This window comes from Cryptotermes secundus, unplaced genomic scaffold (assembly GCF_002891405.2).
Source record: "Cryptotermes secundus unplaced genomic scaffold, Csec_1.0 scaffold180, whole genome shotgun sequence".
Lineage (NCBI taxonomy): Eukaryota > Metazoa > Arthropoda > Insecta > Blattodea > Kalotermitidae > Cryptotermes > Cryptotermes secundus.
In genome coordinates this window covers 4,344,059-4,370,036 of record NW_019718619.1, presented here as the reverse complement: position 1 = coordinate 4,370,036, position 25,978 = coordinate 4,344,059, and the positions used below count along the sequence as shown (strand labels likewise).

At 41.4% G+C, this 25,978-nt stretch overlaps 1 long non-coding RNA gene across 2 annotated transcripts in view; it reads left to right on the top strand.

The window, feature by feature from the left end:
• The window catches only part of LOC117282132, a 128,587-nt gene that overhangs the window by 99,786 nt on the left and 2,823 nt on the right, over window positions 1-25,978 (top strand). The gene's annotated exons all lie outside the window — the stretch shown is intronic.

Sequence of the window (25,978 nt, the reverse complement as noted above, 5' to 3'; positions counted from 1 at the left end):
CAAGTTGAACAGAATTGGTGATAAACAGCATCCTTGTCGAACTCCTCTTCCAATCTGCACACTTCCTGTCTCCCCTCTGTCCAGTCGTACTCTAACTTTCTGATCCATGTACAATTTGCTAATCAGTCTTCTAATAAACTACTACCGCCCTTTATTTAGTCACTTAAAAGAATTTAAGACTTAAATAAGATTTAATATCTCTTTGCCATTTCAATTCAGATCTTTATTCTCTTTTACAGTATATGACGAATGTTCTGAGCCCCTTGTTATCTTTGTTTCTAACGCAGTTTCCTTAAAACTTGCTTCACTATATTGTCACGTTCAGGGGTTTATGCGTGACTTATAGACTGGTTCTGGATTTGATAATTAGATTTATTTCACCTTATACACGCGGTAGTGTAGTTGGTTGAGGCACTATGCTACAAGTCGTAAGGTCTCGGGATCGAATCTCGATGAGGTCATTGAATTCTTTTCAATTTACCCCATCCTTCCCGCCGCACTATGACCCTGGGGTCGATTCACCCTCTAACAGAAATGGTTAAGAGGAATATTCTTGCAATATTCTTGGGGGTAAAGGGCGGCCGGGGCGTGAGGCTGACAACCTTACTGCCATCCGTGACCCGATTGTCTAGAAAATGTGGGAACCTCAACATCTTGAACCCTATGGGTCTCCAGGGCCTGTTACAGGGATACTTTTACTTACTTTTTTTTTTTACATTCATACAACTCGGGACTGCAGACTATACAGCGTTATCGCTGATCTACACATTTCACCGTTGCACACGCACTAGGATTCTCAGTCTTTAGTAGTCGTATCTTGGCAACGGATTTATCACAGTTTGTCACTTCAAATCACACACACAATCACAGTCTTAATTTCTTTCTTGTCATTTCTCCTCACTCGCCTTGGACTGCCATCTCCAGAACTCGACCCAGTTCTTGAAAAGTAACTCTTTGCTGCTGCTGCCAGCTTCCGAAAACTGGACTCAATTCAATTCCGGGCTCACATCCCTGCAGGATGGCTGCTGAACACTTTTTATAACCACTTTGTACTGACCACACAGAAAACGGCATCTGTTGTTAAGGAGACATGCTGACTGATGCGCTGAGTAGCGATGGACGTCCTATTGTTGCGCGTGTTGGCTCCCGCAGGAATGTGTTTACCGAGTCGTTGCCTAAGAATGGGTATACACGCCACAATTTTTCGTCTTATAGGACAAATAATATCCGAGATTTACACTTTTTCTACCTTCGCGGACTAGGCTCTTTGGTCTATGCCCATTCAGGATTTATTAATTCTGAAATTTGAATCTTATAGGCAGTCTGTAGGACTCCTTGGACGAGTGGTCAATCCTTCGGAAGGCCGTTACCCAGGTTGATACTCTGACTGTGAAACGTTCAAACTGTCATGTGGGACACAGGTAAGATGAAAAAAAAAAGTCTTAAAGGAAACCGAAAGTATATCTCATTTAATTTCTTCCACATAAAATTAATATATTATTGCTGTTAAATTTAAACTTGACGTTTTAGAGCCATGCTTCATATTATGTGAATAAATGTGAAGTTTGTACTTAATGACTTCATTCATTCATCAGTAATCTGTCAAGACGACAGGTCCACAGTCTCTTCCAAAACAGTTCCTCCACTTAATGCTTTCTTCTTCAAATGAGAATATCCTCTTCTGTCCCCAAGGTCATCCAGCATCTTCTTACGTCTTCTTCCTCGTCTTCTGGTCACTTCTATCCGCCCCTCTATCTTTCCTTCAATAACTTCTTTTAGAAGGCAGTTACTGCGTAAGATATGACCAATCCAATTAGCCTTCCGTTTTCTTATTTCCTGTAGGATATTCCTCTGCTCACTGACTCTAAATAACACTTCTTCATTTCTCACATAATCGGTCCAACTGATCTTCTCCATCCTTCTCCAACACCACATTTCGAAGCTTTCCAGGTGTTTCTGATCTACTGCCCTGATCTACTGTCCAAGTTTCAGCCCCATACAAAGCAATCCTCCAAATGTAGCATTTCACTAGTTTCTTTCTCAAATTTAAGTCCAATTTGCTGATAAAAAGATTCTTCTTCTTGCTAAATGCAGCTTTTGCCCTGGCAATCCTAGATTTCATTTCACAAGTACACCTTCCATCATCTGTTAACAAGCCACCCAAATATTTAAAATATTTCACATTCTCCAGTTGTTTTTGGTCTATCTTTATTGTGACTGGGATTGGTTTTCTCGAAATTTTCATTACTTTTGTTTTTTCCACATTCATTTCCATGCCATAACACCTTCCAATTTCGATTAGTCTATCAATCATACCTTGTAGCACAGTTTCTTCCTTAACCATTAACACAAGGTCATCTGCATATTTCACAGTTTGAATAATTTGCCCTCCTAATTTTAAGTCTCCAAGCCCATCCAGGGTTGACTCGTCAGACAAGTTGAATCTCATTGAATATGTAGGCCTTTATCCCCAGGATCTGGCTGAGATGGGACCTACTATTCTAATTTTAAGAACACGTAAAGATATTGTAATTGGTGTGTGGGAAAAGTCTGGAGTAACCATTGCAGTTGATCAGACCGACATGATTGTTGAATCATTAACATTGTAACATATAAGAAGCACGGTAGATATTATATTTTATATACCAGAAAAAAATGGCTAAAACAGGCTACCTTCAGTGTATGTATTGGATCAATTTATGCGACTTTCAAATCTTCCTACTTCAAGGAATTGTGTTTTTGTCACATAGGTATATTTATGGGCTGTTAGGTTTCAGCTAAGAGGTCTTGTCAATGTCACAGTCATGCGTTGAGGAACATGGTCTGTATTTCGTATTTACATCAAACAGCACTTCCTATAGCCATATTCTTATAATCTGGAGGAATTCTAATGATTTAGCACAGTTTGAAAATTGTATAAGCAAAATACTGCTGGAAATCTCACAATTGGTCTCTACGTACCGTACAGTAAGGGTGAAAAATGGCCAGAGCTGTCTTCATTGTTGCTTTTTACATGTAACAGAAGACTCTTATAAACATGCTCTATTGATCTGTTTATTAGAATTTATTTAAGGCGCTGTCAACAGTTGAGGATACATCGGAACGAATGGTTTGATAGTAGCAAGTAATGAGTTCGTTGTGGAGGAAGCGGTTCTGACCTAATCTGACGGTGTCCGGTGTTTGCCTGAAGGGACTGAGGAAATGGCGAAAGCCTAAGTCAGAACAGTCGGTGTCCCTGCGGATACTGGACACGCGCACATCTCGGTGCCAAGCCAGAAGCTTCACAGCGTGAGTCACCTTGATCGTCGAGAAGTTGCTACTGTCGGACCTTATCGATCCACTCCCCCCTGAGGCCCTTGGACCACTGCAGTGCATAAGCAAACTCGATTGTTTTAGCACTAAACCATTTGGCGTTGTTTGCGTTATGTTTTGTTCAAGGGTGTTGAAGTGGACCGCATTTCTGCTTTGATATTATCACATGATTGTTCAAGTCATTAACATTATACGACAGTCCGTATCCTAGTGGACTACGCGGTAGCGTAGTTGGCTGAGGCACTAAGCTACAAGCCGGAAGGTCGAGGGTTTGAGTCCCGATGAGGTGGATTTTTTTCAATTTACCTAATACTTTCAGCCGCGCTATGGTCTTGGGGTCGACTCAGCCTGTAACAGAAATGAGCACCAAGGAATCTTCCTGGGGGGGGGGGTAAAGGGGCCTGCGCGTAATGCTGACAATCTTACCGCCATATATGAGTCGATTGTCTAGAAAATGTGGGAGCCTTGACGTCTCACAACCCTATGGGTCTCAACGGTCTGCTACAGAGATAGCTTTTACTGTATCTTAATACATTTAAAAGTAGAAGTAAAGTTGTCCTTGTGCGTAATCAATCAAGCACCAACTCATGAAGACGTATGGGCAGTTGTAGTATAGCTCCACCATTCTTGACTACGGCACTAGATGTATATGAGTGGTCAGCTTCAAGCTCCAGCTGCTTTACTCCCAGGGAAAGAATCCGCAGTACCCGTTAGATAAGAGGCAGATTGGGCCCCGGAGTCGATCCTAACGCTGTCGAGATCATCGTAAATTTATGATTTGTAACTGAAATTAGTAATATTTGTAATTAAATAATATAAGAAAATATAGGCATACGAAGCACATTTCGTTGCAGGCATGCAGATACGTGTTTATAAGCATACAAGCATATAGCTACTTCAAATTTAGAAACTTCGTCACCGGTTGCCGTGTCGCAGATGTCGTGGCTTTCGTGCAGATCGCGACGCTGGAACGTAGTAAACCTAGGTTCTGTGCATTCGCAACACAAGTGAGACACTGACTTCTAAAAATGTTTATCATGTGGATATATCACGACATATGTAGTTCCAGATCGCATGCGCCTGCTGTTTCTCTGTCTGGTTAATGTTTCTATAAAGAACCCCTAGTGATGAGACAGTTATTGAGAAATAACACCATTTCGTATCTTGAATGCATTACGTAACGCTCGGAGAGTCAGCGAAGCTAGAAAAGCTTGTTGAAAATTCAAAGAATTCCTTCAAGTCATATTTATTTCTTCAGATGTGACCCAAACGGGGCCGTACAGGCAGAGCATTCATGCATGTCAAGTGGGAAATTTACAATTGGATGAAAGCTTAATCTGTCCATCCGAGGATGGGAATTTAGAATGATCACAAGAGTTCCATGCAGAGGTCACCAAAGTTTATCTGTGAAATTCCTCGTAATTGAAAAATATTATCTTAGTCTGGCGTACTCTGTAACAGAAGGATGACAGGCGAACTGAGCAAGGAATGAAATATCACTGAAAAACATAACTGACAGACTTCTTTGGAACCGATCATGGTGGTCGCACGGTCTGACACATGAACCGTTTTCTCCCGCTTGAACGGCCGTCCTGAAATGTAAGGTGCTATGTAAACGTGCTCTTTAGCCCAATTTACCTATTTTGAAAACATGAAAGCACGATTATGCGATCTTCAGGCTGTTCTTCAACGTTTGAATGGCTAAACCACTATTTATGAAACTTAGTTTGTACGTGTATATCATGGCACTTGACCCCATCTCAACGGCGTGTTTTATGAATCCCTCCATCAGTCTGTGTGTCTACATGTCTATCCCCCTTTCGTTGCTAGACAACGGCTCGATAAAAAATTTACCGTAGCCACAGTTTGTGTTGTGTCAAGTCAAGAGCAAATTTTACTGAGATGTTGCTGACGATGGGTGATAGGGAGCTTCCCATAGACATGCCATCTTTCTGTTGTAAGAACTTGTCGTCCACCTGAAAATGCGAAGTTCTCAGGCAAGCCTCCGGCAGCTCCATGATGGCTTCGAACTGCAAGACACACCGTTCAGCCAGCGTGTCGTCTTTATGGAGCTTATTTCTGGTGACTTGTGGGGCTCTTGTGGCTGGTACATTAGTGGAAAGACTGACATCTGTCTTCGGTTTATGATCCTAAGCCATTTCCGTCCATCTCTCATCGATCCCAATATTATTCTCCCCATACCGTCGTGCTCTTGCAAGTTGCTGCCCCCAGTAGGTTTCCCTACCAGAATTTTGGGAGCTATTTATGTGTTCCCTTTACGAGCCATTTTTTTTTCTTCCTTGGCACTACAGCCCCAATGGGCCTAGGCCTACCTCCATGAACTTCTCCGTTCACTTCGGTTTTTCTAGATCTTACACGTTCGGTAGGACTCCTTCGGCGGGTGATCAGCTCGTCGCAAGGCCTCTACCTGTACACAAACACAGAAAAACACACACACACAAATTAACATCCATGCCCTGAGTGGGATTCGAACCCGCGATCCAGGTTTTCAAGCGAGCGAAGACAGTACATGCCGTAGACCGTTCGGCTACCGTGGCCGGCTGCGAGCCAATTTTAGTCTCCTTTAATTTCACTCTTTTATAATGCTGGATGTGTTGCATAAATCTGAAAGCCTCTTATAACGTAATATCAATGTTGTTATTGTTATTATTCAGTTCTATTTAACTTTACTTGCTAAGGCAACATCCATTTACAGATTGATCATAATCAAATAACAGTGAAGGAAGCAATACAGAGTTGTGGGACGAATACGTGCATATAAGGTTTTGTACGGCACAGTGGAAACAGGACAAGCACACGCTTATAACAACGTTGACTATAACAACACACTCTTAACTATCTGTTAACCAAATTAACTGGAAGTTTGTTGTTAGAGAAAATATTGTCAAACTTGATGATGGTGGCTATGAAAATAGCGATAACTCAACTCATTAGACTACTTCCCAACAGCATCGGCCTGTTATAGACAAACACTAAAATACAGTGGTAAAGAAAATGTGGATCTATATGTCCACTCCCCCCATACACCTTCAGGGCGTAGTGAAGCACAAGGACAACTTTACCTTTTCTAGAAATAACAGCCGAACTGTCCAGACTCCTGAAGCATGCAAACAAACGTTACAAGAAGCAAGGGCCAGGCCTGTTCTAGCGTCAGACAGAAGGTAGCTGTCCTAACCGACATACTTACTCACTCATGGAGCTGAGCCCTTCTTGAGAAGCTGCCAGTTGTGAAGCCACTAAAGAACTTTCCAGCATTGTGTGGAACCCCAATGTTCATTACCATGTTCACAAGAGACCTCCAGCGGTCCCAATCCTGAACCAGATCAATCCAATCCAAACCATTCCATTCTATCTCTCTAAAATCCATTTTAATATTGTCCACCCACCTACGTCTTGGTCTTCCCTGTGGTCTCCTTCCTTCTGACTTTCCCACCAATATCCTATATGCATTTCTCTTCTCCCCAATTCGTGCTACATGTCCTGTCCATTTCATTTTCCTTGGCTTCATCATTCTATTATACTTGGAGAAGAGTACAAGTTATGAAGCTCCTCATTATGCAGTTTTCTCCAACCTCCTGTCACTTCATCTCTCTTCGGTCCAAATCTCCTCAGCACCCCGTTCTTAAACACCCTCAGTGTATGTCCCTCCCTTAATGTCAGAGACCAAGTTTCACACCCATACAATACCGCAGGCAAAATTATAATTTTGTACATTCTAATTTTTATGTTTTTAGACAGCAGACGAGAAGACAAAAGTTCTGGACTGAATGGTACCAAGCATTACACGAGTTCAATCTCCTCTTAATTTCCTCCTGAATCAGGTTTTGACTTGTTATAGTCGTCCTCAAATATATGAACTGTGCCATATTTTCAAAACATCTGATACATGAAGTCGATTTAACAACGTGTAATTATACTGCAATCATACAATAGCTAATTTTTAGCTTCGGAAATGGAAATATTTGGAACTAAATTTTCTGTGTAGTGAAATTATTTGTATAAAGAGGCAAATTAATTGTGAGATAAAAGTAAATTAAGAACGAAAAATGATGAAGTTGGTAACGATGTATGTCAAAGGTCGAACATGCTTGTTTAATAAGCGCCAAATAATTTGAAGAATTATTATTTCTGTCTTTTCTTCGACAGATGGTGATCAGTTGATGAGAGGAACATTCCAGTAGTTTTATAACGTGAGAAAAAAATCGAAGGAAAACTTGTTTAATGTTAAATAAATAAAACTTTTCGTTAGTGACTGATATATAAAGAGCATTATATGAGATTTAGAGATTGTAATTTGTAAGAGCTTAAAATATCACTGGTACAGATAACAAGTAACCTTGTCGCTATATCTTATTTCCTCACGCGTCATGTTCCTTATGCTACTTTAAAAACGATAAAAACCGACTGTACACGGCTACTTACAAAACACGCACTATGATTGACACAAAATAATAACAAGGAAAAAAAGGGGGGGGTGTTGTCATGAAAGAAGTTACATTTCAAAGCTGGCAGAAATAGGTCCTTAAACAAGCCATAAACTCTCCTTTTAGTGCCCATATAGTTCAATTTAGAATGATGGTTCATGTGCGTGTGTATGTTGGTTTTGTGTGACACTGAGTAGAAGCTTACACCAAGCGACCTTGTAGAATACAAGCATTTATTGAAGTGCTGGGGTTTTATATTCGTGATAGTAGTAAAAAGGTTAGAGACCACTTCAAATTATCGTTGATGGGCAATTTTCAACTGTGAGTGAAATTGGCTCGTAAAAAGAAGAAGATGAAGAGAGAAAGGGATAGATTAGAGGAAGACAGAAGGTGGAAGAGAATGTGGGCCTGTAACATCAGAATGTACGTTATAAACACGCTCTGTTGAAAGGAGAGGCATTGATGGGGAATCCCGGAAAAGAAAGTTACTTAGTGGAACTTTATTTGCTCGTAAGAAAACTGATAACACTCTTAAATGAGCATATTAAGAGATTTAGTCTGCCTTCTTGCAATCTGTCCACGGCAGCTTTCATGCTTTTTTTTATTAAACATACGATATAGATAAAAAGTAAAGTTCTCCATGTGCTTAACGAATTCAGCACTACTCCATGAAGGTGTATGGGGGAGTGGATATATAGATCCACTTTTTTTTTTTTTTACCTCGGCACAAGATGGAGATGAGGGGTGAAGAAGTTCGGTGGACCTCAGGGCCGGTCTGGAAGACGTCGAGATGTGAAAATTCTTCCCCTCACCGGGACTCGAATTCGACCCATCGTTCGTCCAGCCCGTAGTCAGTCGCTCTACAGACTGAGCTATCCTGGCCATAATCAGACGTTATATTCTTAAAAGGATCTGTATTTAATTTCCCTTCTAAAGGCAAGAAGGCTCAAACACGGGGATTGTTGGTCGAATCCCACCCGAGGCGTGGATGCCTGTATGCGTTTCCTAATGGCATTGAAGTAGGCCGGTCCCCAGGTCCATGAGGTCCTACTGCTTCTCTGTATGATTCGTTAAGTTAAAAAAAAAAATCTAATTGGGAACAAGGCAGAGAGCTTAATCATTCAAGGTAGTAGTAGAAGAAGAAGAAGAAGAAGAAGAAGGAGGAGGAGAAGAAGAAGGGCATGGAGAAATGGAGGGAAACAATACACTTCCTGAGTCTGGACTCCTCAAACCAAAATTGCAGTCGGCTGAGTTTCAGCGGACCACACAACGTTATATCGGAGAAGATACATTTAGGATTTCTGTCAGTTCATTGAGCAGAGCCAGTATCATAGAAATAAGTGGTGGAAGCATTAATAATAGCTTTCCATAATCCTTCGAAATAAATCTCTGTCACTTATTGCAGTGATAATGATGGACTACGGGTCGGACGACTGGGGTTCTGTTCCTGGCGAGGGCAAGAGCTCCTTCTCTACTCCACAGCTTTCAGATGGGCTCTGGGGCCCACACAGCCTCCAATCCAACAGGAACGGTGGTTCTTTCCCCGGGGTAAAGCGGCAGGGGTGCGAAGCCGACCACTCACCTCCATCTGTTGCGAAGGTACAGCTAATACCTCCACTCCCCCAATGTGTCTTCATGGCGTGGTGTTTAATTAACAACAGGAATAAGTTTACATTCGTTTGCCTTCTGTAGCTCAGCTAGAAACAAATTTGAAGTTCAACAACATAATATTAAAGTTCCGAAGTACATGAAGTTACAAATATAGGTTTATTGCTAACAATAATGATCTGTTATTCTGATTGATAAGTTCAAAGGCTTGTTTCGGATAGATTTTTTTTTCACTGAAATATTTCACGCGCAAATTAGTCTTGTTTACACAATGTGTCTCAATCTTGTTACACAGTATGTCATTTAATGTCATGATATAAGGGACAAGTAAAAGGTTTCTTTCATTTTCATTAAACTTGAATAATTAGATACACACGTAAATATGTGTGACATAGAAACATTCAAGAAAACCAAAATATGCATGAAATGTCAACGTTTGATCGGTCTTGAAACTGGAATACTTTAGGTTTCCAACTGATATAGGCCTACCGTTGTAAATAATACAACTATTAACTACAAAGATAAAGGTGAAAAGGTAAATCTCTCCCTGTAATGGGCCGTGAAGGGGTGTGAGAGGTGCAGGCTTCCACAGTTTCTACACAATCGGCTCAGAAATGGCGGTGAGGTCAGCCTTATGTGCCCGCCGCCCTTTAACCCCCAGGAATCATGACTGAATGTGTAAGGGGTTAGCCTTCTCGGCCCTAGCACCGCTACCTACAGTGATCTGTTGTGCTTCCCCTTCTGATTATCCCATCAGTAGTCATGCGCTTCGAATGAAACACAGGATTTTGTACGTGGGGGAGTCGAAATAGTCACTTGGTTCCATAAAGTATTGACCCAAGTGATGTAATCTTAAATAAGCTAAGGTCTCACATTCACACAGGATATGTGTGGCTGTTTCATTTTCTTCTTGACAGCTCTCACAAGTGGGACTATCACTTAGTCCCAGTCTGAAGAGGTGTGCTTAGAGGTGACAGTGTCCTGTAAGTAGTCCCACCACCCATCGTAGCTGGTTCCTCTTTAACTTCAACAGTTTCTTCGCTCTCTTAGCAGAGGGTCCTTGTATGAGTCCCTTTGCTTGCCTGAGTCCAGTCAAGGATCCCCGGTATTTCTTGTGCTTCATATTGGTCCAGTTCCATGAGGGTTTGGTGTCAATCCCAGATCAATTTTGAGTTGATCTGGTGTTCGTCAAACGCTTTAAGTGCAGCCCAACTGTCAGATAGAATGTAGATGTTCCTATTTCTGTAGTTCCTATCTAAATTCCCCACAATACATGCCTTAATGGCATTTACTTCTGCCTGGAATACTGTCGTATACTGCCCAAGGCTGAAACTAAGTTTCCGCCTCGTGCCATAGCAGAACACAGCAGCTCCAATGCCCTTATTTATCTTGGAACCATCTGTATACCAGATCAGTTCCCCTTTTCTATCGGGCCGAAACCCGTCTTTCCATTCACTCCTGTGAGGAAAGCTGACTGTGAAGGTTTTCATATAGAAGTCTCAGTATCATTTTGTCAGAACCCTTTTGTAATATGGGTTCTTTTCTCATGTCCTGAGTTATGTATGCATGTCCGAAAATATCTGATTTAGGTTACCATTGATCACTGCACTGGAGACGGTAGATTCCTGCCCTGACCTCTGCCTCCAACTGTAGATGCAGTGGGGGGAGTCCAAGGAGTTTCTCCAGTGCAGCTGTTGGAGATGTTCGAATTGGTCCTGTGATACCCAAGCAAGCCAACCTTTGCAATTTGCTAAGTTCTGCCTTGCTTGTCTTGAGTTTATCTGTGGGCCACGATACTGCGGCGCCATATGTAATTATGGGTCTCACAACTGCAGTGTATATCCAATGCACAACGTGCGGCTGCAGTCCCCAGGTTTTACCAGACATGCTTCTGCATGTCCAGAAAGCCTTATAGGCTTTATTAATGACCTTGTCTAGCTGCTTTTTCCATGTCAGTCCCTTGTTTAATTCTAGACCAAGGTACTTGACATCGCTGGAGAGCTGGATCATCTTATTGAAGAGGGTCGGTTCCTTAAGGCCTTTATATTTCTCTTCCTAGTAAACTGTATAATTACCGTCTTATTGGGATTGATGGAAAGGCTTGTTCTTTCACACCATCGTTGGACTTTGTACAGAGCTGTTTGAAAACGCTCTGATACTGTCGAAAGGAATTTTCCGTTTATGAGAACTGCTATGTCATCAGCATATCCTACTGTATAATACCCATCATCATTAAGTCCCCATATGAGATCGTCGACGACCAGGATCCACAGCAGAGGCGAGATCACACCCCCCTGCGGACAACTCCTAGACGCGGACGCTCCCAGGGTCTCTCCTGATAGTGTAGCAGCTATGGTTCTGCTTTCCAGCATAGCACTGATCCACCTGCATATTGCAGGCTCTATGCCATGTCTTCCAGCGGCCTGTTTGATTATATCAAATGAGGTTCTATCGAGAGCTCCGTCTGTATCAAGGAATGCTCCTAAGACAATATCCTTGTGTTCAATCGCACTTTCTGTGCGTGTTACCACATTGTGTAGCGCGCTTTTGGTAGGTTTACCTGTTTGGTAGGCGTGCTGGTTTCGGTGTAGAGGATATGTCCTCAACGCCCCGTCCCTGATATGCCTATCCACTATTTTCTCCATCATTTTCAAAAGGAAAGACGACAGGCTGATAGGACGATAAGCCTTAGCCTTGGTGTAATAAAGTTTCCCGGGCTTTGGAATAAACGTCACCTTCCCCAGGAATCTTCCTGGTACTCATTTCTTTTAGATTCCGAGTCAACTCCAGGGCAATAGTGCGGCTGGAAGGATAAGGTAATTGAAAAAGTTTTAATGACTTCATTTGGACTCGAACCCGCGACGTTCCGACTTGCAGCAAAGCGCGAAGGACCAGAACTGATTACATTCAGTTAATTCATCTCCACCATTCTGCTATAGAGTGACTGGAGAATAGGCACAAGAAATCTACATTAACCACGAACTGCCTCCATGTTAACAGTCATGAGCGAACTATTAATGGTAGCTGGTAATCAACAGTTATTCTACCAAACATACTTAGATATGTACTTGACTGTTTTGTTTTCCTCATGCGCAACAAAAGCTGCTGTTATAGGCACATTTCACGATAGCCAACATGACATAAGCTTGTTGTTAACTGCATGTAAGTAACAGTGATAAAGCTGTTCGTGAATGAATGCGTAGTTATGTACGAGTATAAAGAACTCACGTTTCGGGTAAGCTTTCTATATGCCCTCTTTCCAACTTGGAAATCGTTTCATGTGGAAGCTATTCTCTGCATTGTGAATATTGTGGTTGACTGAGTGGCATTCGTGTCTCGTGAGGAGGAGGGTTACAAAACCTCCAGTTTAGCTCTGCGAGTCGTAGAAAACGACGAAAGGGGAACCCTGTGCCTGGGTGTATAACTGGGCCGCCCCCTCGTTCGGGTGCATACATACAGAGACCTGGTTACCTCCAGGTTCGGGGTTGGACGCAAGGCTGACGGCCTCGCTCTATAAAAAAATTACTCTTACGAAATCCAAAGAAGTTAAACCCGGACGGTCTAATTCACGACAAGTCTGCCAGTGAAGATGGTAGGTGGGTTCGTGCTTCGTATAAGGGAAGGTCTATTTTAAAACAGTCTACCCGAAGACGGGCTACCTTAGTCCCTGCCGGCAGATGATCGGATGGTACCTCGGATTAGACCACGACTGTTTTTCTGCACACACTTATCAACACGTCAATCGATGCTATAGGCCTGTAAACTTTGTTAAATGAATGTGGATTAGGGCCGCCACCGAGGAAACACATTTCACAATTCCTAGTCGTTATAGCAACGGGCTACAGGCTGGACGGCCAAGGTTCGATTCGCGACAAAGGAAAGATGTTTTCCTTGTCTCTTCAGTGCCCAGACCTTCCCTGGGTCCCACCCAGCCCCGCTCTTGGGCCCATCCAGCCCCCTCTCCAGTGGACAGGAGGTAAAGCTTTAAAGGCCCGAAGCGGACCACTTGCCTCATTCTAGTGCAAAGGTCGAGTATGGTATAGCTATACTTTCACTTCCCTAATGCGTCTTCATGGCGTGGCGCTTAAATGATTAAACACAGGGACAACTTTAACGGTATCCAGTAGAACAAATATGTCTGAGGAGTCACTAACCGCGTAATTTCTAAAGTAAGGATTTAATATTCTAAGGTTGGCACATTTGATCGAGGTTAGGGAAAGTTCGGAAAGAATGAGCGTTGAGATACTGACGTTTGGACATTAACTGCTTTCGGTTCAGATGTTCAAATTGTTCCACCAAGAAGATAAGAGCAGATGAAATTCGGAGTATTTGGACAAAACTTCCTACAATTTTGTTCAGGATTGTGTACATATCATTACTGTTTTTTGTTCCTCTCGCTCTCACTTTATAGCGTAGGGCTGATATCGCAGGTCCATGGATCATTTTTACAGACGGTATGACTCCTTGGACGGGAGATCAGCTCGTTGCAAGGCCTCTACCCCAACACAAGACAACACAAACACAGAATAAACGCGTAGACACACCAAACATCCGTGCCTTAAGTGGGATTCGAATCCATGATATCGCCTTCTGAGTGAGCGAAGGCAGTACATGTCCTAGACCGCTCGGCTACAGTGACCGGCATTATACTATTTACAATATTAAAAATATAACTTTTAAGTTGTACTCAACATGTAAGTTAGCGGTTGTTTAAACGAGCGTGACATTTTGGCTCTCATCTAAGAGGATGTTTGAGAACAGCATACTGAAAAATCATTCGGTCCTAAAATAGAAAAAATTATGTGTAAACGTATATTGTTACATGATGAAGAGCTTCATAATTTGCACTCATCACTAAATAGTACTAGAATGATTAAAAAGGGCTACATGAACGAGACAAGTAGTTCTCTGAGAAATATGTACAAAATTCTGAATACAGGAAATCATTTGGAGACCCAGTTGACGATAATATTAACTATATCTTGAATAATTACCGGCCAGCATGTGGACTGGATCTAATTGGCTCAAGAGAGGGTCAAGTGTGGGGACTGTTTTTGAAACGTCAAATTTCAGAGTGGACGAGGATATTGTTGCCAAATTAACCGATTATCAGCTTCTTATGGTGGACTCTGCCCCATGGATTTCGTTATTGGTGCATTTATACGTCCTGGTAATACGAAAACACATCGAGTCGTTCTGGTCCAGCTGCGTTCCTTATCTCACTGCCAGAAGCTTTCCTTACAAATCTGGCAGCTGTGCCTTGAAATTTCCTGCTTCTAAATGGCGCAATGAAAGAAATGGTATAAGAAAAAGTTGCCTACAAATTCAGCGTTTTCTGACATTCTTGGATATTTGCTTTATTAAGCGACGTCGATTTAGATTTTATTTAAACCTGAGAGGGACGAAGTAGAAGCAAAGAGAAAATTTCGTGATAAGGAGCTTCATAATTTGTCAGCAACTCAGACAATACAGCGTGGAATGAGTGAATTGGAAAGGAAAGAGTCTGCCATGGCCTGATATAAGGTATTATTTGGAAAAATGACTGAGCAATACCACGTGTAACCTGACCCAGAATAGACGGTGTCCGCGCCAAATTTTCAGCCAGGTGCTTCCAGAGTAGAAGTCACAAGCATTACCGTCTGAGCCAGCGTGCTCGGTTTGAAGATGGAAGAGAGGACATAATATTCGTTTATGATGAAATTAAGAATAAATGTTGTGATGATATTCTAAAGAAAACAATAATAATTTTGATATTCCACAACAGTATATACTATATAAATATATAGAACCGTTAGTTCTGAATTTAGAAGGGTTTGGAATGAAGCGCTCGTAGCCTATTTGTGGGAATGAGGATGATCACGAAACTCTTAGGGGGCCCATACACGTACGAGCCTGGCCCGCGAGTCCGACTCGACTCGGGTTCCAATGAGCCAAACTCGTCCGTCTGTGGATCGTCACGCTCATACGTGTGTGGTGAAATTAACCCGAGCTTGGCTCCTCGCCGAGCCGGACTCGCTAGCCAGACTCGTACATGTATGGGCCGCCTTATAGTCGGGATTTGTGGTTTCCCGACCCAGACCCTATCCACGTGCCTCCTGAATGTGGGTCTAGTGGGCCACAGCTAAACTAACCCCCTCTATGGAGAGGGTAATAATTAATAAAGTACTTAATTTCTATCCGTATTAACTTATTAATGGATATATTGAATTCTCATGTGTCTCTCCATCATAATTTTGCCCTTTTTTCGGCTGTGTAAAAATCTTTAGTCTGTCTTTGTAAAAACTGAATCGTTGTTTTCGTATAAATAGCTGTAGAATTAATGATTTTCACGCAGGTGAAAGTAATATTTGTCACCTTAAATAATAAATATATATCATAGTCAGTGAGTTTCAATAACTGAAAATTCATGTGTTCGGTTTTGTCCGTGTGAATCTCCTTTCTTTGTATCGGTTAGTTAACGACAGAGCTGGGTATCACTCGTAGTTCACGGTGCGGCCAAGAGATGGCAACATATTGGCCTCCAGGAGCTGGAACACGCCGGAAACGAAAGATAGAAGAGTACGTCCTATTTACGTGGCGAGCTTGCTACTGCGTAATTGTGCACAGTACTAACAGTGTTCAGCTCGTGCAAACCGAACATTCGCAGACACAGGAACTCAATGACACTACACGAAATACATTTGCTAATTTTTATTTCATAACTGTAATGGTTCATGCCGTAGTTCAAAATTTGTGGGACATTTTAATTCGGCGCTGTCTTGATTTCTGTATTTTAATGTCACAAACACCATTCTACCTTAGTCCTGTATCACACGATATTAGTTTCATTCGTTGCCTGCATTAGTTTGAGAACTTCGTTCAATATCTCTGTAATTAGTGAAGACTGGTAAACACTGCCATTTTATTCTTGTCATATATATTACTTAAAATACTCTCTGCATGGCCTAATTTTTTTATATTAGTGGGGTGGGACTAAGTCCCTTGTACCACGGCCACTTCTGGACTATTGCACCAACCCCAGATGACAGGTAAGTGTGATTGTGGAGCAATTTGTGGTTTGAAGATTGGCAGGGGAAACCGAAGTACTCGGAGAAAACCTGCCCCCTTGCCACTTTGTCCACCACAAATCCCACTTGACCAGACCCCGGATTGAACCCGGGCCGCCGCTGTGGGAAGCCAGCGACTAACCGCTTGAGCTATGTCGCGGCCTAATAATTCCACTGTTTGGAGGTTGGTTTGAACCTCAGCCCTCTGGCATAGTAGTTATCCATCCTTACTCTGAGCTAATATGTCATATCTGCATGGCCTATGTAAAAGCAAGAAGAAAACGGATGTGTACAATTCGAATTTAAAACATTTTACACGCCCTGTCTGCAATTACAAATTAATTATTGCAACAGGAAGTGAGCAGATTAAAATTCTCGATGAATTTATGCGTTTAAAACTTCATTTCCATAAATACGAATGGGAGCGTTGAATCAGTTGTGAATTTTTTCCTTAAATATTTTCTATGCATAAAATTACAATTTTTTAAAAATGTAATTTATTTGTCAGCCACTAATGTTTAGCTCAGTCAGTATAATGACTGTTACCAGCTGGATGATCAAGGATCGAGAATAGGCATGAATTTTTCCATTATTTCAAACTTACTCTTTTCCACTTATTTCGTATCGAATGTGTACTGGGGGCTTTGTTATGCATCTAGTGCTTATTGCCGGTTTCTTGTTGGTTTATTCTTCGTCCTTGACGATGGAGACGATATATTCCTCCGAAATTTGCTTGACTTTCACCTGACTGCATATCCCACAAGTCAGAAATCTTCAGAAATATTAATTCTTTTTGCAGTTCTGAGCTGTCCAGTTCTCTCACTCTTAGGCAGTAGTGACAGTTAAGAACGGAATAGCGGAGTAAATGTTGTTTTGTGAATGAGAAATAAAGCTTCTGTAAGAAACTGGGTTCGAAGCCAGGAAATATACTTTCTAGAAACTTGTGGTTTCATTTCGTCCTCACAATATACAGATTACGTATTCATGGACGGCGGAGGACCCAATGCGGCAAGAACAAAGCCTACCTAGCAGTTCGTATAAATTTCCCTGAACATGTATTATCAGCGCCTTGGAGTATCATGTCCGCTCGATCGTACCATCAAGCTTCTCACGGACATGCTTCTGAAGTTACGTGTCTCCCCATAATTTTGGAAAACAGCGTCTTAAAATTAATGAGATTTTGTTTCATTTCTCTCAAATGTGCAGTTCTCTTACATGGCATTTGTTACCTGATAACCTGAGTCAGGGTTGTCCAACTGCATGTTGTCTTTAGACATTGTATTGTACCTGGGGCACGGGGTAGCGTAGTTGGTTGAGGCACTATGCTACAAGTCGGTAGGTGACGGGTTCGAATCCCGATGAGGTCATTGGATTTTTCAATTGACCTAATGCTTCCAGCCGCACTATGGCCCTGGGGTCGACTCAGCCTTTAACAGAAATGAGTACCAGGAATCTTCCTGGGAGATGAAGGGCTGCCGGCGAGTAAGGCTGACAACCCCACCGCCATCTGTGAGCTGATTGTTTAGAAAATATGGGAGCTTCGACGTCTCACAATCCTATGGGCCTCCATGGCCTCTTACAGGGATAGCTATATGTATATGAGGTATCTGGACATTGAATGCTTTATTAAAATTGGATTTATTTCCTTCTGGATGGGTACAAAATAATAAGGCTGGTAATACATATTAGTGTAAGTGAAGTTTATTTACGTGTATAATTGACCATTTATATTAGTAAGCTAAATAAACATAAGTTTATCTAAATAACCAACTATTTATCATCAGTAGTCTGTTCGTTTGATTATGAGCACAGGTACCGCGTTCACGTTTATAGTCAAACTGTTGTAACTAACGTCTTAAAACGTATTGAGTAGGCACAAAATTATGTTTACAATTAGTGTGATAATATCCAGTCGCACATAGACCAATACAGATTCTTTGATGTGCTATCTATTGCCGATGCTGAAAATGCATGGAGCTATACCTCCACGCCCGCTGTGCCTTTTGGCGAGTTTTAAGCCCAAAAGTTATATAATTACATTTAAATAATTTAGTTGTTATGTCACAGTGAACTCACTGCGTGATACTGAATCCGTTGAAACATAAAATTCATCTAGATAATATTTAAAAATTGGTAGCTCCCAAACAGAAGGGTCAGTGTTTCTCTGTTATAAGACAGAACAATCAGATGCTGTTTTTGTGAGACTCATACGACAGTAGTACATACAAGACTTGTCTTTTTTCCGTAACGATGACTTCAGTACCGAGAAGATATAGCGTCTAATAGTGCGACGGTATATGAATGATGATGAATTGGAGCGGGTTTGGAAGGAAGCGGCCGTTATTTAATCATGGTGCTATGCCGACATTTGCCTGGGGGACTGAGGAAAAGCACGAAGAACCTCAGTCAAGATAGCGTGTGTCTCGGCTGAAATAGGAGCCCATCACCTCTCGAATTCAAACTTGAAACATTACACATTCGGCCTGCTTAATGTTAAATCACATGGCATGTATAGAGTAACCACTGTGTTCTGAAGGTTCCTATAGCATGGGGGTCTCGGATACTAGTAGGCCCTATAACTGCATCCAGCTCGCTCTCGCTTGTTGTTGGCTGATTACGGCAGTGGGAAATTTCCCATCAAGAGACGAGACACGAAAGCGTCCTGTAAGAATAATCCACTGCTAAAGAACAGAAGGCAGGATTGTTGGCTATGTAAATGGCAGGAACTTCGTGGAAAATAGTTCCTTTTCAGAATGTTAACACGTTCATTGTTGGGATATCTTTCCATGCCTTTTATTTGGAACAAATATGTTTGTAGGCTACCAGCTAAACAGTCCTGGCATAAGCGTCTTGTTAGTAATGGAAATGTGAGAACTCTCAGGAAGATGTGGTCAGTTCAAACTTGGAACGGATCGGGTCCTAACCAGACCATGTCCTGCTTGTTCAACAGAGTTTCAATCTCTACGCCTGGGCTTCTGTAGGAACTTGTGCAATTGAGCACAGGTGAGAAATTCCCCGGTCGCCTAGTTTACCGGGCGATTGCAGACATTATGTCGGTGCCCTTACTTACAGTGTTACTTCGATTTCTTACTTTCGTTAATATTACAGCCCGGGTCTAGTACTTCATATTTATTAAATTAATACCAGATTTCTTTTAAATTACTTCCGTTACTCTCGAATTTTCGGGACTTTTCTTATGTATTTATTGGCAATGTATGTATGAATCACAAATCAAAGCCCTTTGGGCTTCATCAGGCTCTAAAACGTGCCCTTCACATGACGTGGGCAAGCGCCTTGTAATTGTCATGTGTTCATAGGCTCTCAAATTTGTAGTTTTGCGTTTTCGAGTGTCTGTGTTATGTTTCTCTTTGTTTCTTTGTATTGGTATTAACGTCAGCATATTTGCACATTTGTATTCAGCACATATGTTTCTCTGATCAAGGTGACCGGTTATACTTAACTCAAAAGTGAAAGATACTCAACTTCTAACGGTGGTAAGATCATCTTTATCTCACGCAAGGTAATTATTTACCTTCATGGCCATGAGGAGTGACTTTTCTAGGTACAAGAATATCGACGCTTAAGAAACTACAATCCAGATCCTTTATGTTAAATTTTACATTTTACATTTGAGGCACTGTGCTACAAGGCGGAAGGTCACAAGTTCGATTCTCGATGTCATTGGATTTTTCAGTTTTCAGTTGACCTAATCCTTCCAGCCAAACTATGGCTTTGGGGTCAACTCAGCCTCTAACAGAAATGAGTACCAGAAATCTTCCTGGAGGTAGAAAGAGGCCAGCGAGTAAACCTGACATCATTACCGCTATCTGTGAGTTGATTGTCTACAGAAAATATGGGAGCCTCGATATCTCACAACCATATGGGCCAGAAAATGTGGGATCATCAACATCTCACAACCCTATGGGCTTCCATGGCCTGTTACAGAGATAGATTTACTTTTTACCTTTTATCCTTGTTAAACCGGTTACTCTTACATTTTAATAACATTGTATATTTTGTTTTGTATGAAAACATGTGTCGGCACCCTGTATACTTGCCGCTGCAGACCGTAAAAGGAGCGGCAGTGGTCGTGTATGATTAAGACGGTCGTTATTCTATAGGAAACTTACAGCTTGGTGTGGCTCAAATATGGAAGTTTCCAGAAATTCAGACAGCATCATGTCGAATTAGTGGATAATAAATTGGAATAATATGGAAGTACACTTCCGTGGCGGAGTTATACATAGAATCCCGAAAATTCCTTAGAGGGGCTGAGTTAAATCACGAAAGTTTACGGTATACCGGTACACAACCTGACCCGATTACAGACTAATTTGATGCACCTTGTCCTGTTCAGAGGCGTCAGTAAAACTCATTTCGGCTGTTGAGAGCAGCACCCACTGATATATTAAGCCAAAAAGTAAGGATGTAAATTTAGGCTGCGCCATAGCTCAAGCGGTTAGTCGCTGGCTTCCCACAGCGGCCGCCAGGGTTCGATCCCGGATCTGGTCAAGTGGGATTTGTGGTGGATAAAGTGGCGCTGGGGCAGGTTTTCTCCGAATGTTTCAGTTTCCCCTGCAAATCTTCATTCCACCAATTGCTCCACAGTCACCCTCACCTGTCATCTGGGCCTGGTACAATAGGCCAGAAGTGGCCGCAGTACAAGGGACTTAGTCCCACTCCACTAGCAATAAAAAAGAATGTATATTTAACGTACATGCGAACCACTTACGCTTCTAGCGTGCATGTGATCCAGGGTACATCTATGACTTGAAACCTTTGCATCCATTATTTTCTCATCATTACCATTTTGGTACTGATATGCATATAGGCATATTTTCAAAGGGGTACTCATTATGTTAATGTACGGGAAAGATCTTGGGGCGGCGAGTGTTATTACTGAGGTTTGTGGCCTGAAAATAAAATCATATTATCCGTAACAGTTGAAAAACTGTTGTGTTGCAAATTTATTATTATTATTATTATTTTGTAAGGTAGAAGAGAGTTGTCAGGTTAGAGTCTCTGAATGTTATACACGAATACTCTTCAGGATAACTTAGTGCCGCTTGTGTAGAAAATGTGGCGATCTTCGTGGCCATTACGGCACGTGGTGGGCTGAGAGACAGACAGCGAAGGGCTCCGTGTGTTCGTGATTTGCGAACCTATCATTTAGTAAAGATTCAATATTAATAGTAGTTATTTGATATGCAGACCCACATGGCTCGAAGGTCAGCTTTGATAGGATTGTGGTGTAGATCTTTCAGTAAAAGCACGTTTAATGTGTGTTGCTGGAAAAGTGCTTTTGACTTCGAATTATCGGCTGTTAGCGGGTTAAGCGGATGGGATTATAAGGCACAGAGAAAATGCTATGTACGCTAAAGCATCGAATGCAGAGTTAACTGAGCAAATGACTGGAGCAGAAAGTGACAGTTGCCTCCTAAGTTCTCAATTGCTGCTTCGTATGCACAATGTTTAGACAGCTCAGTAAAATGTTTGAACCTTTTCATGAAACACTACCACCACGCCCTCCATATACACACTACTAGCATGCATTTGTGTTTAATGAAGTCAGTTGTACTTTTATAACACTCGTCATTATGCCTAAGTTGAAGACTTCGATTTAATTTTATATCCGTATTTCGTTCTTTTAGTGACATGTTTAGGCACATTAATTTATTTTTAAAATGATTTTAATTTCATATTCGTATTTGTGTTACAAATTATGAAAAAAAAGGATATTAATTTTCTACATTTCATCGTGTACTGGCACCTAAATCTGTTATGTATTCGTATTTGGTCCATTTTTTTAGACAATAACCTTAGTTTTCAAAAACTTATAATATGCTCTATAAACAGTAATTTATTGACCAACTTCTCAAGAAGGACATTTCCTTGGATTTAGGACCTGTCTAATGTAAGTGTTCTCGAAATTCAGCGTGATAAATGAAAGAACGCAATGAAAGTAATGGGAAAAGGCAGGTGGAAGTTAATGATTGCGTGCATTTTGGTACAGTTTCGATATAACTAAGCCTGTAATTGAAGTATCGTGGAATAAAATTGAACGAGTTTTTACTCCTAGAGTTTGCAGATATGACAATCTTGACCTGCTTCGAATTAAGGTGTATTTTTCATCGCGAACTGAGCCTGCTGGAAATGACTAAGTGCATACTTGCAGGGAAAATGGGCTACAGATTAGTGACAATGGAATCAGTACACGACTCAGCTGAATTTTGTGATATCTCGTGCCACACGATGCCAGTGTGTGTGTGTGATTTTTACGTCAACGTAGAAAATGTAGACGCTTCAAAACATTAATACAAACCTGACATTCTTGAAAACTGTCTTTATTTTCCAGGTTTTATTTTGTAAGCATTTGGACGTAATATGGAACAAGGATGATTACTTTTGCATGAACTTCGAATACAGTCCGGTATACTTCATTCTAAATATGTTCCTTACGAATCTACTTACGCCACTGACCTTCAAATACATATTATTGCCGTTGCACGACAATTAAAATGTATTTCTTCTTCATCATACCATCAAACATGTAATCTCACTAACTGAAATGTTGGCCGCGCCATAGCTCAAGGGGTTAGTAGCTGGCTTCCCACCGCGGCGGCCCGGGTTCGATCCCAGGTCTGGTCAAGTGGGATTTGTGGTGAACAATGTGGCGCTGGGGCAGGTTTTCTCCAAGTACTTCGGTTTCCCCTTCCAATCTTCATTCCACCAATTGCTCCACAATCACCCTCACCTATCATCTGGGGCTGGTACAATAGGTCAGAAGTGGTCTCAGTACAAGGGACTTAGTCCCACCCCACTAGCAATAAAAAAGAAATAAAAACTCAAATGATGCGCAGTTTATCTCTCTGAACTAGTTTAATTTATTTGTTTAACTTTTTGTTGTTATTTTCACCAAACCTGCACATTGGGTGTGTCGGAAATTATATTTAACAACATCTGCATAGGGATGTTTATGTGAAGGAAAATTTTATATAAAAACTTAACTGTGCTGTTGGTCTATAGATAATCATCAAATACTCGTATAAGTTTAACGTCTCCGAGTATTAAGACAGGAGTTATTAAAAGGGAACTAGATATCATTATTTCTTCCGGATAGTTCTTGTTCGCCTGATGTTTTGTTCTGTATCTCATAATCACACCCGAGCCTATTAAACGTAGGCCTTTGTCAGGTTTTTGTCCTATTAAAATAATTATCTTCGAGTTCTTAATATTTCAGCTAATTTTCTGTGCTACGCGAACGAACAATGAAAACAAAGACACAAACAAACCGGACGGTCTTGCATCACTCGATCAGATTTCGTGTAGTGAATGTTGTGGGGACTGGATGGCGGGAGTATCGGGGTCGATTTCCGGCGGGGGCAACAACAATACATCTGAAGATTACCGTCTTTTAGGTTGTATCGAAATGTAGTCTGGTAGGTATATACCGCCGTATCGGAGAAACGTGCTGCCTCCATCTTCACAAAAAATGGAGGCAGCACGTTTCCCCGTAAGGTAAATGGACATCAGTCATGCTCAGTCGGTTCTTTGGAGGCTGTGAGGGGCCTTGTTATCTGTACTTTGCTCACCGCGTTCATAGGCAGGCTCTTTAATGAGATCACGCGAGTGAGGTATCAGTTGTATGATGTCAGATGTGGTACCAGGTTCCAGTTTTTCCATTTGGAGCGTTGTTGCGCCAAGTTGTGTTTGTATTATTCGCGAGAGTTAGTGCCGAATCTGGCATCAGGTACGCGTTGTTTAAACGCTTTTGGGATAAGCTCTCTCCTCGGATTACCGCCACTGTTTGTTTGTCTATAGTTAAAATGTAACAATTTAGATATTTCGCTTCACAGACTTATCTCCCTGAGTCCACTGTCGGTATTGGTTTCCTAGCTCCTCCATTTCAACTCAGTTTTACTGTGAGATTTAAATGCTAATCTTGATTGAAGTTTTTGCCTTTAGACTCCTGCTTCGTTCTGTTTCTTACTTGTACTGATATTATATTGCTTCGGTAGTGTTATCTTTATTGTAGTTGAAAACAACCGAAACAAAATTCGTAAAAATAGAAGCAATGTCAGATATAACGAATACACGGTCAAGTAAACAATCCCTGTGGGGAAATTATCTTGATGTGGCTATCAGATGAATGATAATGGCCGACGTAAATTTACTGTTAAGTGTTGATTATATTTGGGTTAACCTTGGATAACGTTTATTTATATGTTGACCTACACAGACGCGAAGCCAGACGAGTTTTCGGTGGGAAGGGGGTGGAGAGATAAGGCGGATGATTTAAGAGTTATAGAGACGTTCAGAGATGGTAATTAAGGGTTTACAAGTCTATAGCTTGTAATGTAACTGTCAAAGAAGGGCCGTATAATCTAATATATATAAGCACCGATGATATAAAACAGTAAAGCGATGCCTCTGACGATGATGATTCAACATATATATATATATATTATACGGGCATAAAACTGCAATATGTAGTTACAACACTTTTAAGTGACTGGCTGAGAACATTTATAATATACATGAAGAGGAAAAACACTCCCAGTAAAGCACTCGTGCTCGCTACTGGTGAAGTCTTTCAAATTGCAGTAAATCAAACTCTTTGGTGTTAGAGGTTTTATTATGATTAAAAGCCTTTTCTCCTTTTTAACGGGCGTAAAACCTCAGTTGATTATGGCTACACGAGTTATCTGGTGCCCCTCACACCCAACCGGTTGCAGGAAATTTTATAGGCATAATATAAGTCTTAAAGACTTGCCAGTAGAGTTGCCCTTTTAACAGTAGTAAACACTGATGAGGCTGTCTTGTTAAATAGAAAGACAAACGGTGAGGAGTGGAGAGGAATGTTCTTATAAGAGAACGTTGAAAATAATATAACGCGCTAAATGTTTGAACTATTTCTGTGAACAGAGGCCTGGTACAGTTTAAGTGTGTGGTTGTAAACGTCACTCATAGTAACGATATCCTATGTAGGTTATATGCTTCAGGCTGCTGCTTTCAAAGATCCGACAAGACATGCTTTTAAATTCTACACCCAGTGGTTTGTATTTGTATATAGACGCGTGTGATGAGGATATCAGGTGGCTTTCTTGTGGCTGTGTATGTGCCAACATTATACGGCGGATTTCAAGGTGGGTTGGAGGGAAAAGAGTGGAGGATTGTAAAGTTGAGTTTTAGTGGCACTTGAGTAGAACCGTAAAAGTCAAGAGAAAACGGACCCCCGGTTGTCGTTTGCTGCTATAAGCGGGAGATGCTAAAGGGAGTTTCCAGGCTGGCAGTATCCTGTGCGCCGGGGGGGTCGGTCGCCTCTTTTCAACAAGCGGCAAGTGGCTACTGAGTTTATATCTCCAGATTATGTAGGAACGAGGTACTAAAGCGACCAGATTTTGATGGCCGGCACCACACAGCTTACTTGTATTGACTTGTTGACATTTCTGATGACCAGATAAGAGAAGGGGGTCCTCATACCTTGACAGGACATAACAGTCTCCGTGGGTCATATTTTATTTGTGAAGATAGAAAGAAAATTTTTACCTGACATATTCAGTTCTA